At 42.8% G+C, this 13963-nt stretch overlaps 1 protein-coding gene across 6 annotated transcripts in view; it reads right to left on the bottom strand.

The window, feature by feature from the left end:
• LOC132398583 (coiled-coil domain-containing protein 91-like) overlaps positions 1-11610 on the bottom strand; it is a 179804-nt gene extending 168194 nt beyond the window's left edge. The window contains exon 1 of one of the 6 annotated variants that reach the window (XM_059978232.1): positions 11461-11610. The gene's annotated coding sequence lies outside the window, so the exon portion shown is untranslated. The remainder of the gene's footprint in view (positions 1-11460) is intronic. The other 5 variants (XM_059978227.1, XM_059978231.1, XM_059978230.1 and 2 more) reach the window with 5 other exon arrangements.
• Positions 11611-13963: the final 2353 nt, after the last annotated feature.

The following is a 13963-nucleotide window of genomic DNA, read 5'->3' as shown; positions in this document are numbered from 1 at the left end:
CCATGGATGAACCAGGAGGTACGTCGTCTGCTGAAGGCTATTAGCGAACTGCAGAACGCACACCCTGATGGACTGTTTATTGTCACCAGTCCTTCTACCTGACTACCTGTCCTTCATAGCAACACAAACAAAATGCTGGAGGAACTCAGCAGGCCTGGTAGCATCTATGGAAAAAGAGTAAATAGCCAATGATTCAGGCCAAGACCCTTCATCAGGACCGGAAGGGAAGAGAAGGTCAATCTTCTGAACTCAAACTACAGACCCCAAAAAGTGTAGTAAGGATGTGGTCTACAAATGACAACAAGAGGTAGAAAGTGCATGCTAAAAGAGCAATGTCACAATAGTCACGGAGGATTTCATCATGGAGGTTAGATTTGGGATCTGGCACCTATCTGATTTTCCCCAGAAGGGGATTTCCTAGAATGCTTACAAGCTGGCCTTTTTATAACAGCTTATGATTGAGCCCACCAGTGGTTCAGCTATTCTGAATTTGGGTGTCATACAATGAACTAGAACTGATTAGAGAGCTTAAGGTAAAAGAATCTTTAGAGGCAAATTCACCATGGAATTTGAGAAGGAGAAGATAAAGTCAGACACATCAGTATTACAGCAGAGTAAAGAGAATTACAGAGGCATGAGAGGAGTTGGCCAAAACTGACTGGAAAAGAACATTGGCAGGGATGATGGCACAGCACAACGGCTGAAATTTCTGGAAGCAATTTGGTAGGCAGAAGGTAATTACGGCCCAAAATAGAAGATTTCCAAAAGCAAGATGACCCAACAAGAGAAGTTAAAGCTAACATAAAAGCCAAAGAAGGGCATATAACAGAGCAAAAATGAATGGAAAGTAAGAGGATTAGGAAAATTTTAAAAACCAATAGAAGGCAACTAAAAAAGTCATTAAGGTAAAGATGGAATATGAAAGTAAACTAGACAGTAAAATTAAAGAGGATATCAAAGATTTCTTCAGATACATAAAGTGTAAAAGAGAGGTTGCAGTGGATATTGGACCATCAGAAAATAATGCTGGAGAAGTAGTAATGGAGAACAAGGAAATGGCAGATGAACTGAAAAGTATTATGCATCATTTTTCGCTGTGGAAGCAGAATGGCGCAAGTTCCAGAATGTCAAGGGTCATAAGTGTGTGAAGTTGCCATTGCTAGAGAAAAGGTTCTTGGGAGACTGAAGGCTCTGAAAGTAGATAAGTCTCCCAGACCAGATGGTGTATACCCCAGGGTTCTGAAGGAGGAGGCTAAATTGATTGTGGAGGCATTAGAAATGATCCTTCAAGATTCACTAGATTCTGGAATGGTTCCAAAAGACATGAATATTGCAAATGTCACTCCTCTCTTTATGAAGGGAGAGAGGCAGAAGGAATTATAGACCAGTTATTCTGACCTCCGTGATTGGGAAGATGTTGGGAGTTGATTGTTAAGAACGTGGTTTTGGGGTACTTGAAAGCACATGGCAAAATGGGCCAAAATCAGCATGATTTCCTTAAAGGAAAATCTTGCCTGACAAACCTGTTGAGATTCTTTGAATAAATAACCAGCAGGATGTTGAGTATTTAGATTTTCAGAAGGCCTTTGATAAGGTGCTACACACAAGGCTGCTTAACAAGTTAAAAGCCAATGGTATTACAGGAAAGATACCAGCATGGATAAAGCATTGGCTGATTGGCAGGAAGCAAAGAATGGAAATATAGAGAACCTTTTCCAGTTGGGTACCATTACTAGTGGTGTTCCACAGTGGTCTGTGTTGGGACCACTTCTTTTTGCATTATATGTGAATGTCTTGGATGACATAATTCATGCCTTGTTTGCGGATGATACGAGGATAGGTGGAGGGGCAGGTAGCTTTCAGGAAGCAGAAAATCTACAGAAGGACTTAGATTAGGAAAATGGGCAAAGAAGTGTCATATGAAATACAGTGTCAGGAAGTGTATGGTCATGCGCTTTGGTAGAAAAATTAAAAGGGTAGACTATTTTTTAAATGGAGAAAAAATTCAAAAATCTGAGTTGCAAAGGGATCTGGGAGACCCTGTGCAGGATTCCCTAAAGGTTCATTTGCACGTTGACTCTGTAGTGAGGAAGGCAAATGCAATATTAGCTTTATAAAGCACTGGTGTCTTCACAGAGTATTGTGAGTAGTTTTGGGCCCCTTATCTTAGAAAAGATGTGCTGAAACTGGACAGGGTTCAAAGGAGGTTCACGAAAATGATTCCAGGATTGAATGGCTTGTCATATGAAAAGTGTTTAATGGCTCTGGGCCTGTATTCACCAGAATCTCATTGAAACCTATTGAATGCTGAAAGGCCTTGATAGAGTGGATGTGGAGAGGATGTTTCCTGTGCTGGGAGTCTTAGACCAGAGGACACAGCTGCAGAATAGAGGGTCATCCTTTTCAGAATGGAGATGAGGAGGGATTTCTTTAGCCAGAGAGTGATGAATCTGTGAAATTCCTTGCCCACTGGAGGCTGTGGAAGCCAAGTCTTTACATATATTTAAGGCCGAAGTAGAGGTTGATAGATTCTTCGTTGGTCAGAGCATGAAGGGATACGGAGAAAAGGCAGGAGATTGGGGCTAAGAGGAAAAAATTATCAGCCATGATGAAATGGCGGAGCAGATTTGATGACCATATGGCCTAATTCTGCTCCAAGATCTTATGGTCTAAAAATACCTCTGACTGCAAGCTCATTGGGCAATGGTCAGAATTGAATGTAAAGAGTTAAAGAAGATTACAGATTAGCTTTATTTGTCACATGTACATCGAAACATGCAGTGAAATGTGTCGTCATGTGTCAACAATCAATCCAATCCAAGAATTCTGCTGGGGGTAGGGCACTTCACATACCCTAACTGTACATCTTTCCAATGTAGGAGGAAAGCAGATCTCCCAGAGGAAACCCACACAGGAAGAACGTATATACTCCTTACAGATGGTGGCAGGAATTGAACCCTGATCGATGTTCACTAGCGCAATAAAGCAATTGCTCTAACTACTGCACTACTGTGCTGCCCACAATGTCCTGCAGATGTTACAGGTGATGGGTACAATATTTATATGCATTTGACAGAATGTCTCATTACCAGAGCACACCAACAAGCACCAAGACATCACCTGACTGGCATTGAGAGAGGACCACCCCAATAGATTATTCTTGCACAGCTGGACTATCACTTCCATCGCAAGCTATCCTTAAGAGTGCCTTAATGTGGATAAAATGATCATCCAATAGAGACATGCTGGAGCATTTCAGCAAGTCAGGCAGTACCTAAAGAGGAAAATAAACAGTCGATGTTTGAGAGTAAGTTTCTTATCAGAACTGGAAATCCAGCAACTGCTGAATTTCTTGTGAGATTACTGCCCACACCTTTGCAGTTTGTGCATTAGGCCATTCAGCCCATCGAGTCTGCTCTGCCATTCCATCATAGCTGATTAACTATCCCTCTCAATCCCATTCTCCTGCAACCTTTGACGCATTGACTAATCAAGAATCTATCAAACTCCACATTAAATTTACTGAATGACTTGGCCTCTACAGCCATCCATGACAATAAATTCCATAGATTCAGCACCCTCTGTCTAAAGAAATTCCTCATCTTTGTTCTAAGTGGACATTCCCCTATTCTGAGGCTGTGCCCTCTGGTCCTATACTCTCCCACTACAGGAAACATCCACTCCATATCCACTAATAGGTCTTTCAATATTAGACAGGTTTCAATGAAATTCCAAGCCCCCCTTTACTCTTCTTAACTCCAGCGATTACAGGTCCAGAACCATCAAACCCTCCTCAGACATCTACCCTTACATTCCATGAAGTCATTCTAGTGAGCCTCCTCTGGACCCTCTGCAATGCGAGCACATATTTTCTTACATAAGGGGCCCAAAACTGCTCACAATATTCCAAGTGTGGTCTGACCAATACCTTAAAAAACCTCAGTATTACATCCTTGCTCATGTATTCTAGTCCTCCTGAAATGAATGCTAAAATTGCATTTGCCTTCTTTTACCACCAACTCAACCTGCAAGTTAACCTGATGGCAATATTACATTTGCACCACAGTACTGCTTTAAAAAAAGCATGTCCCTGCTTAGCAAAGCACCACTTAAATGATACTGCAAAGATGTGGAAGAAGGTCCTGTGGCCAGATGAGACTAAAGCAGAACTTTTTGGCCTCAATTCTAAGCAGTACATGTGACATAAATCTAATACTGCACATCGGACAGGTAACAACTTTCCCCTACTGTAAAGTATAGTGGAGCTAACATCAAGCTATGGGGATGCTTTTCAGCAGCAGGGTTGGAAATCTGGTCAGGATTGATGGGAAGATGAATGGTGCTAAATACATATAGATCCTGGATAAAAACCTGCTAGCCTCTGCCAGTAAGCTTAAACTGAAGAGGAAGTTCATCTTTCAGCAGGACTAAGACCCAAAACACACTGCCAGAGCAACCATGGAGTGACTTCAAATGAAAAAAACTGATGTCCTTGCGTCACCCATTCAGAGTCCTGACATTAACCCGATCAAGCATCTCTGGCAAGACCTTAAGACTGGTGTCCACCATCACTTCCCAACTAACTGGCACAGCTTAAGCAATTTTGCAAAGAGGAATGGGCAAATCTTGCTCCATCGAATGATGCAAAGCTAATAGTGTGCTAGCTGAAATAGCTGCAAGAGGTGGTTCAACTAAGTAGTGAGCAGAGATGAATACTTTTGAACTGCTGACATCTATGTTTTTGAACTTTCAGTTTTTCATGCTTTACAATGTTCCCTATTTTTTGGGCTCAACTGGGAAAAAGGAGCTTGTGATTCACACATAAAAATTCTTAGTTAAATCCCTCGTTGCAATACTCATTTATGTGAACAAGCTGTTGGGGGCTGAATACTTTTTCAAGGTATCTGCCACTTCTTTGTCCATTCTCCCAGTCAACTTAGTCCTTTTGAAGATTCCCTGCTTCTGCAACCTGGCTTTGTACTGTCTGCAAACCTGGCCACAAAACCATCAATTCCATCATCCAAATCTTTAATATACTGTATAATGTTAAGAGAAGAATTCCTAATACCAACCCCTGCTGAACACTCTTAGTCACCAGCAGCCAACCAGAATAGGCCTGATTTATTCCCACTCTGTCTCTTGCCAGTCAGCCAATCTTCTATCCATGCTCATACCTTCCCTGTAGTACCATGGGTGTTCATCTTAAGCAGCTTAATGGGCAGCACTTTGTCAAAGGCCTTTGGAAAATAAAACAACATCCACTGACTCTCCTGTTCCCATCTTGCTGTTATTTCCTCAAAGAACTTCAACAGATTTGTCGGGCAACATTTCCCCTTAAGGAAACCATGCTGACTCTGGCCTACAACCCTGGGGTCTAGACTATTTGGTCCAGGTCATTTATCTACCTTCACACCCTTCAATTTTCCAAGCACCTTCTCTCTGGTAATGACAACTTCACTCACTTCTGCTCCACGACACCCTCAAATTTCCGGCATACTATTAGTGTCCTCCACAGAGAAGACTGATGCAAAATACTTAATCAGTTCATCCGCCATTTCCTTGTTCCCCATTACCTCCACTCCAGCATCTTTTTTCAGTGGTCCAATATCTACTCTCGCCTCTCTTTTACTCTTTACACATCTTAAGAAACTTTTGGCATCCTCTTTAATACTATTGCCTAGCTTACCTTTGTATTCCATCTTTTCCCTTCATGACTTTTTTAGTTGCCTTCTGTTGGGTTTTAAAAGCTTACCAATCCTCCAACTTTCCACACATTTTTGCTCTATTATGTGTCCTCTCTTTGGGTTTTATGTTCGCTTTGATTCCCTTGTCAGCCACAGCTGCCTCATCCTGCCTTTAGAATACTACTTCTTCTTTGGGATGTATCTATCCTGCACCTTCTGAACTGCTCCCAGAAACTCCAGCCATTGCTGCTCTGCCATCTTCCCTACTCGTGTCCTCTTCCAATCAACTTTGGCCAGCTCCTCTCTCAAGCCTCTGTAATTCCCTTTACTTCACTCTCAAACTGCATGGTGAATTCTATCACACTATGAACACCATACCATAGAGGGGTGCCTTTACCTTACCTTAAGCACTCTGATTAATTCTGGTTCATTGCACAATACCCTAGTGGGCTCAACCACACTAAAAAAGCCATCTTGTAGGCACTCTACAAATTACTCCTTTTGGGATCCAGCATCAACCTGATTTTCTCAGTCTACCTACACATTGAAATCCCCCGTGACTATATAACATTGCTCTTTTGATATGCATTTTCTATCCCGTTGTATTTTGTAGCCTACATCTTTGCTACTGTTCGAAGGTCTGTATATAACTCCCATCAGGGAATTTTTACCCTTGCAGTATTTTTTTTAGCTCTACCCACAACGATCCTACATTTCTGATGCTATGTCATGTCTTTCTATGGATTTGATTTCATTTTTTACCAACAGAACACAACCCCACCTCCTCTGCCTACCATGTTTCAGGATGCCCAAGACACGCCATGCTGTGAGCAATCACCAAACAGATCGGTGCAAAAAGCTTGTCATGACGGCACCCCAATGACTCCATCAGGAGTTAAGGACATGCATGCATGCGCACACACACACGTTACACTTCAACTCATCCCACTGACTGCAATCTTGCTCTATCATCTGCCTGTTCTTCCTCAGTCCCACTACACAATGTACTGACTTGTACACCAAATGAGCCCATCCTCAGCCCCATGACTCTGGTACCCATTACCCTGCCAAATTAGTTTAAGTTTTCCCCAATGGTTCTAGCAAATCTGGCTGCAAGGATATAGGTTCCCCACAGCTGCAGGTGTAACCAGTCCTTTTTGTGGAGGTCATACCTTCCCCAAAAGAGATCCCAATTATCCATAAATCTGAAATCCTGCCCCCTGCACCACTTCCTCATCTGTATTATCATCCTATTCCTGCCATGATTGACACGTAGTACAGGGAGTAATACCTTGGACGTCCTCTTCTTCAGTCTTTTCCCTAATTCTCTATAGTCACTGTGCGAGACCTCTTCCCACTTTCTACCTATGTCACTGGTACCAACAAACACCACAACATCTGGCTACTTGCCCTCCCTCTTGAGAAATTTCTGCAGCTGCACTGAGACCCTAGCATTTGGGAGGCAACAGACCATCCCTGGTGTCTCTTTCTCAGCAAGAGAATCTCCTGTCTGTCCTTCTAACTACTGAGTCTCCTCTCACTATAGCTCTGACTGACTTTTCCCTTCCCTGCTGAGTCTCAGAGGCAGCCACAGTGATATTGGCTTGGAGGCTGCTGCTGTCTCTTAATAGGTCACTCTCCATCCCCCACTCCCGCAGCAATGGGAAACTTGTCACTGAAGGAAATGGCTACAGGGGAACCCTGCACTGACAGCTTACTCCCCTCACTTCTCCTGGTGGTCACCTATTCTTTGAAGCTTGCACTTTGGATGTGACCATCTCAGTAAACATATGTTGTTTTCAACCTCCCAGATGGTCCTGAGATCGTTCAGATCCAGCTCCCACTCTTTGCAAAAATGTCTGGAAAAAGATGTAATGGTCTCTGTTGCTGATGCTTTTTTGCTGGTATGGGGTGGGGTCGTTACCTTGCTGCTGCTTGTGCATGGGAGGGGGGGGGGGTTTCAAGTTCTAACATTTAATTGCCATTCATTCTTTGAGGCACTCCTCTGTTTTTGTGGATGTTTGCAAAGAAAAAGATTCTCAGGAAGTATGTATATTGTATACAGTTCTCTGACATTAAATGTACCTATTGAACCTGTTGTAGTTCATCCCAAGCAGCTACATAACAGGAGGTTTTCTGACCAATAGGTCAGATTAATACAGACAGACATACCTTATTGATCCGGAAGGAAATTGGGTTTCGTTACAGTTGCACCAACCAAGAGTAGAGTAGAAATATAGCAAAATAAAACCAGAAATAATTAAATGATAATAAGTAAATTATGCCAAGTGGAAATAAGTCCAGGACCAGCCTATTGGCTCAGAGTGTCTGACACTCCGACAGAGGAGTTGTAAAGTTTGATGGCCACAGGCAGAAATGACTTCCTATGACGCTCAGTGTTGCATCTCAGTGGAATGAGTCTCTGGCTGAATGTACTCCTGTGCCTAACCAGTACATTATGGAGTGGATGGTAGACATTATCCAAGATGGCATGCAACTTGGACAGCATCCTCTTTTCCGACACCACCGTCAGAGAGTCCAGTTCCACCCCCACAACATCACTGGCCTTGCGAATGAGTTTGTTGATTCTGTTGGTGTCTGCTACCCTCAGCCTGCTGCCCCAGCACACAACAGCAAACATGATAGCACTGGCCACCACAGACTCGTAGAACATCCTCAGCATTGTCCAGCAGATGTTAAAGGACCTCAGTCTCGTCAGGAAATAGAGATGGCTCTGACCCTTCTTGTAGTCAGCCTCAGTGTTCTTTGACCAGTCCAGTTTAATGTCAATTCGTATCCCCAGGTACTTGTCATCCTCCATGTCCACACTGACCCCTTGGATGGAAACAGAGGTCACCGGTGCCTTGGCCCTCCTCAGTTCCACCACCAGCTCCTTAGTCTTTTTCACATTAAGCTGCAGATGATTCTGCCCACACCACGTGACAAAGTTTCCCACCGCAGCCCTGTAATCAGCCTCCTCTCCCTTGCTGATGCATCTAACTATGGCAGAGTCATCAGATAACTTCTGAAGGGAGCAAGACTCTGGCAATACCAAGGCAAACATCATGTTACTGACAGATAAACAACTCTGTGAAAGAAGCTCTTTGGTCTGCCTAAAGCTAACAAGATTCTGTGAGGGAATGCTGCCATTTGGCCCAGACCAAGCTGAAGGAGTGCATGCTAGGAAAGCACTGAAGCTCGGTGCCACTAATGCAGAGGTTTATGGTGAAGGATTACATTCAAAGTGCAAATACATAAGATATTGAGAGGGTGAGTCTTGTGTGAATACCTCTCAAATTCTAAGATTGAACTGGCCAAGGAGGCCTTGTGTGCAATGATGCTCTGTAAACAGAATATAACTTTACAAATGAATAGGACCTATAATACTGAATGCAGAGGCAGAATGACATCAGGAATGCAAAAAGAAATTCATGCAGAGCTTTCTTGATATTTCTTCTATATACTTCATGGATAAGTTTCATTTTTGAAATATATTTTTAAAAACCATTGCATAGACTAGATTTGTATCTACAGGAATTTAGAGGAAGGGAACATAGCTGCAACATAGAACATCCAGGGCAGTCTTGACCAATTGGACATAGGAAGAATGTTTCCTTATGAAGGAGAATTAGAACCAGGTATCTGTTGAAAAATAAGGAGTCATCTTTTTAAGGCAGAGATAAGGCAAATGTTTTCTCTCAAAAAGTCAAGTCTTTTGAACTCTCTTCTTCAAAGGAATGACCTTTTGAAGGCTTTTAAAATTATGAGGCATATAATTGTAGTCACAGTCTTTTTCCCCCCAAGTGAAGGAGTCTACAATTAGAGGTCTTTGGTTTAAGGTGAAAGAAGTTTTTTAAAAATGCAAGGAACAAGTGTTTCCACACAGAACTCTCAAAGGAGCTGGTGGAACCAGATTACAGTGGTTAAGGAATTTGGGTAGATACCTGGATGAGAAAAAAGTAAAGGGACATACACAGGATTAGCACAGACAAAAATCGTTGTTGGCATGGACAAACTGGGCAAAAGGACCTATTTCTGTGCTGTACAGTTCTATGATTCCAATTAATGACTCCAAAGTATATAGTCACATTAGAGTCTCTAGGTTATTTTTCTACTTAAGTACTCAAGTCAAGTCACTTTTATTGTCATTTCGACCATAACTGCTGGTGCAGTATAGTAAAATGAGACGACTTTTTCAGGACCATGGTGCTACATGACACAGTACGAAAACTAGATTGAACTACGTAAAAAAAAACAGAGAAAGCTACACTAGACTACAGACCTACACAGGACTGCATAAAGTGCACAAAACCAGTGCAGCCATTACAATAAATAATAAATAGGACAATAGGGCAAGGTGTCAGTCCAGGCTCCGGGTATTGAGGAGTCTGACAGCTTCGGGGAAGAAACAGTTACATAGTCCGGTCGTGAGAGCCCAAGTGCTTCGGAGCCTTCTCCCAGATGGCAGGAGGGAGATTATGGGGTCCTTCATAATGCTGTTTCCTTTGCGGATGCAGCGTGTAGTGTAAATGTCCATGATGGCAGGAAGAGAGACCCCAATGATCTTCTCAGCTGACCTCACTATCCGCTGCAGGGTCTTGCGATCCGAGATGGTGCAATTTCCAAACCGGGCAGTGATGCAGCTGCTCAGAATGCTCCCAATACAAGCCCTGTAGAATGTAATGAAGATGGGCGGTGGGAGATGGACTTTCCTCAGCCTTCACAGAAAGTACAGATGCTGCTGGGCTTTCTTTGCTATGGAGCTGGTGTTGCGGGACCAGGTGAGATTCTCCATCAGGTGAACACCAAGAAATTTGGTGCTCTTTACAATCTTTACTCAGCATTAAAATACGCTTTAAAAGTCATCAGATATGGTTCTACCTACAGAATGACCAGCAAACATCCCAAATTGTGGATACGAGTAATTGAGTTAATATCCCTCAATCTTATTTCATTCAACATATAGAATGTTACAAGTAAGTTTTTTGACTAATATCCAACTGCTTTTTTGTGCAATGAAACCGCTACCACTACTTACTCTAAATCCCAATTTCTCTTTGGAAGAAGCAATGACTTCCATCATTCCCTGTGGCACAAAGAGTTCCTGGTCCAAGAAATATTTTAGCTTCCATAAATACAATTTACTAAACCAACAGCAGCAATAGAACTTTTCATCATTGTACAGACGTTCTCATGGGCCTGTCGAGCTTCTTTCCAGTGAAAACTAAACATTACATATCTCCAACCCTGCTAGACAACATGGCATTTAGAAGCCACGATCAACCAGGTATACTTTTGGAGGTTGTAGGTGCTGTGGTGCAGAATAATGATTTATTGGAGTGGCACAATAATAGTTATAACCCGTGCTTTTAGGATTCAATTACATTTTTAATCAGTCCTCCAGAAAACAGAGAGAAGTGTATAAACTGAACATTCACTCATTTTGTTATTTCTAATACTCGGCATTGGAGACAGAAGGAATTAAGGCTGAAAATACTGCAGCAGATCTCCCAGTACACCATAACTGCGGTACCGACATTTATTCTCCGCTCAACTTTGATCAAAGGCAATTTCGACAAGCCATGTACCGTCTCTGTGGCGGCGAAGAGCGTCAGGTACCGTCAACTCCCCCAGGCCTACATTTAATCCAAAGCAGAAGTTTTATCTCCCAATCCTACACAGGGCTCCGAGCGGTGCGAATCTCCACCGCTACCCCGGTCCTGCCGCCGGGGCCGGTACCGGTACCGGTACCTAGGGGGGGTAACCGACTGCTCACCTGTCCGACAGCCGCCGCCAACCTGTTCCCGGGAGCAGTGCCGCGCGCCCTCCGACCCGGAAGTGTCTGTCACGTGGCCGCGCGGCCCTGACTCCCATGTGGCGGCGTGTTCGCCGGCGCTCCGGTCTCCGTCTCTGCCGTAGGCAGCGCCTGTGGGTGGGAGCGTTACCAATACTTGCAATTTAAATTAAAATGTAAAATAACATGTTTTGCAGCAGCAGGTCAAAATTTCTCGCCCCGAAACGCCAACAGTTTATTGTCTTTCATAGGTGCTGCCTGACTTTTGTGTGTGTTGCTCTGGATTTACTTTGCATTTGCCGAATGACGAGTTAAAAATTCCACTGGTCATTTCACAAAGTCACTTTCTCTTTGGGTTTTGTATTATATCGATTTTGTCCAACCGAGGTTTCATACTTGTTAGCACCAGACAACGCAAACGATTTCCTCCTGCGACGTTTCGGGCCAACATCCTCTATCAGGACTGGAAAGGACGGGGGTAAATAAGATGGATGGATCTTTAAATTCCAGGATACGAAATGATATAGAGCGAAAACAAGCAGACTTAGGAGTTAAAAAAAAGAAACCACATTGATCTCAATGAGCGGCGAAACAGCCTCAAGGGTAAAGTCCTGTGTTCCGATTTCCATGATCAAATTATCAGATTTTCATTATTTGAATCATTTAACTATTCATATCACTTTTCCTGTAGAATGCATGAATCCAATTTGGATCCATCATTTCTACCCTTTTTGGCTATTTGCAGGACTTATTTTTTAAAAAAAGAAAACTTTGTGTTGTGTGGGTGGGAACAAACATGAAATTGTGGTTGGGCAAGGTCAATGTACTGTGATACCCAAAGGGAAAGTGACCAGAGGAATTTTAACTTACTACATTGTAATGCTTATTTTAATTTAAATTGCACATATTAATTACTCTTTTCCTTTACCCTCACACCTCAACAAGACCCACTTGGTTTTATCAAATGTGCAAGCATATTGACAAACAGCTGAAAAAAAAATTAAGGTCAATAATAGAACTTGTGAAGGATGCTCTTAGCAAGAAACCAGTTTGAGAGTCCCCAGCAACACATACAAAATGCTGGAGAATCTCGGCAAGTCAGACAACATCTTTGGAGGGAATAAACAGTCGAAGTTTTGGGCTGAGCCCTTCATCGGTATTGGAAATATAGGAGGCAGAGCTCCACTGCAAAGTCTCTTTGAGGTATACTGTTCTGAAAAAGTTTAAATCTACTTTTTCATAAGAATTCAAAGAAACTTCGTCACACTGCTCCCCCTCTGTTACCTACCTTTCCTGGCTTCTGCCAACGCCCTGATAAAAATTATCAGCCTGAGATGTCAACTGTTTATTCTCCTCTGTAGATGCTTCCTGAATTGCTGAGTTTCTCCAGTGTTTTGTGTCTGTAGCTCAAGATTTCCGGCATCTGCAGAATCTTTTTACTTCTGACAATCTCCAGATTTCTGAATGAATTTTCAAAAATGAAAGCTGGTGGAAAGCAAAGACATGCATAAGCAATTCAGAATTATTGGGCATGAAATTTGAGTGTTGTTGTCGTATGACATGATAACAGTGAATTGGCAGACTATTTTGCACAATAGTCAATGACTAAGAAAATTCAGTGAGTTTTAGAATAGGGCATAAATTGTGAACAGTTTTGGGCTCATCTAAGAAAAGATGTGGGGGCATTGGAGAGGGTTCAGAAAAGGTTCACAAGAATGATTCTGGGAATGAAGGGGTTAATATATGAGGAACATTTGATGCCTCTGTGTCTGCACTTGCTGGAATTTAGAAGAATGAGGGGGGATCTCATTAAAACCTTTCAAATGTTGAAAGGCCAATATTGTAAACTATGTATACCTGTCTGGACATGCCCCTCTGCTGACTGCTCCTGTGGCTCCTCCCACATACCCCTGTATAAAGGCGATTGGAGGCACTGCTCCTCGCTCAGTCTCCGAGATGCCATGCTCCATTTTGCTGCTAATAAAAGCCTTTTGTTCACCTCCCGTCTCTGAGAGTTATTGCTGGTGCATCAGCCGAGACAGAGTAGATATGGAAAGGATGTTTCCCATGGTGGGAGAGGTTAGGACAAGAGGGCACAGCCTCAGGATAGAGGGGTGTCCTTTCAAACAGAGATGCAGAGAAACGTGTTTAATTTGTGGAATTTATTACCACAGGCAGCTATGTAGGTCAGGCCGTTGGGTGTATTTAAGGTGGAGGTTGATAGGTTCTTGATTGGACACGGCATCAAAGGTTACAGGGAGAAGGCTGGGGTGTGGAGCTCAGGAGGGGAGAAAAGGATCAGTATTTGATGCATTATCAAATGGCCTAATTCTGCTCCTGATGTCTTATGGTCTTAGATTCACCATCATGTTTAAAACTATTACCAAAGTTGAATTTCACTCTCCTATTCTGCAGTCAGTGGTAAACTGGTTTGGCTGGTTACAACAGATATCCAATGTACTAGAAGAATCAGGTCCATACTAGA

Source organism: Hypanus sabinus, chromosome 8 (assembly GCF_030144855.1).
Source record: "Hypanus sabinus isolate sHypSab1 chromosome 8, sHypSab1.hap1, whole genome shotgun sequence".
Taxonomy (NCBI): Eukaryota; Metazoa; Chordata; class Chondrichthyes; order Myliobatiformes; family Dasyatidae; genus Hypanus; species Hypanus sabinus.
Note: the sequence above shows the minus strand (reverse complement) of the source record. Positions and strands in the feature narration are given on the sequence as shown.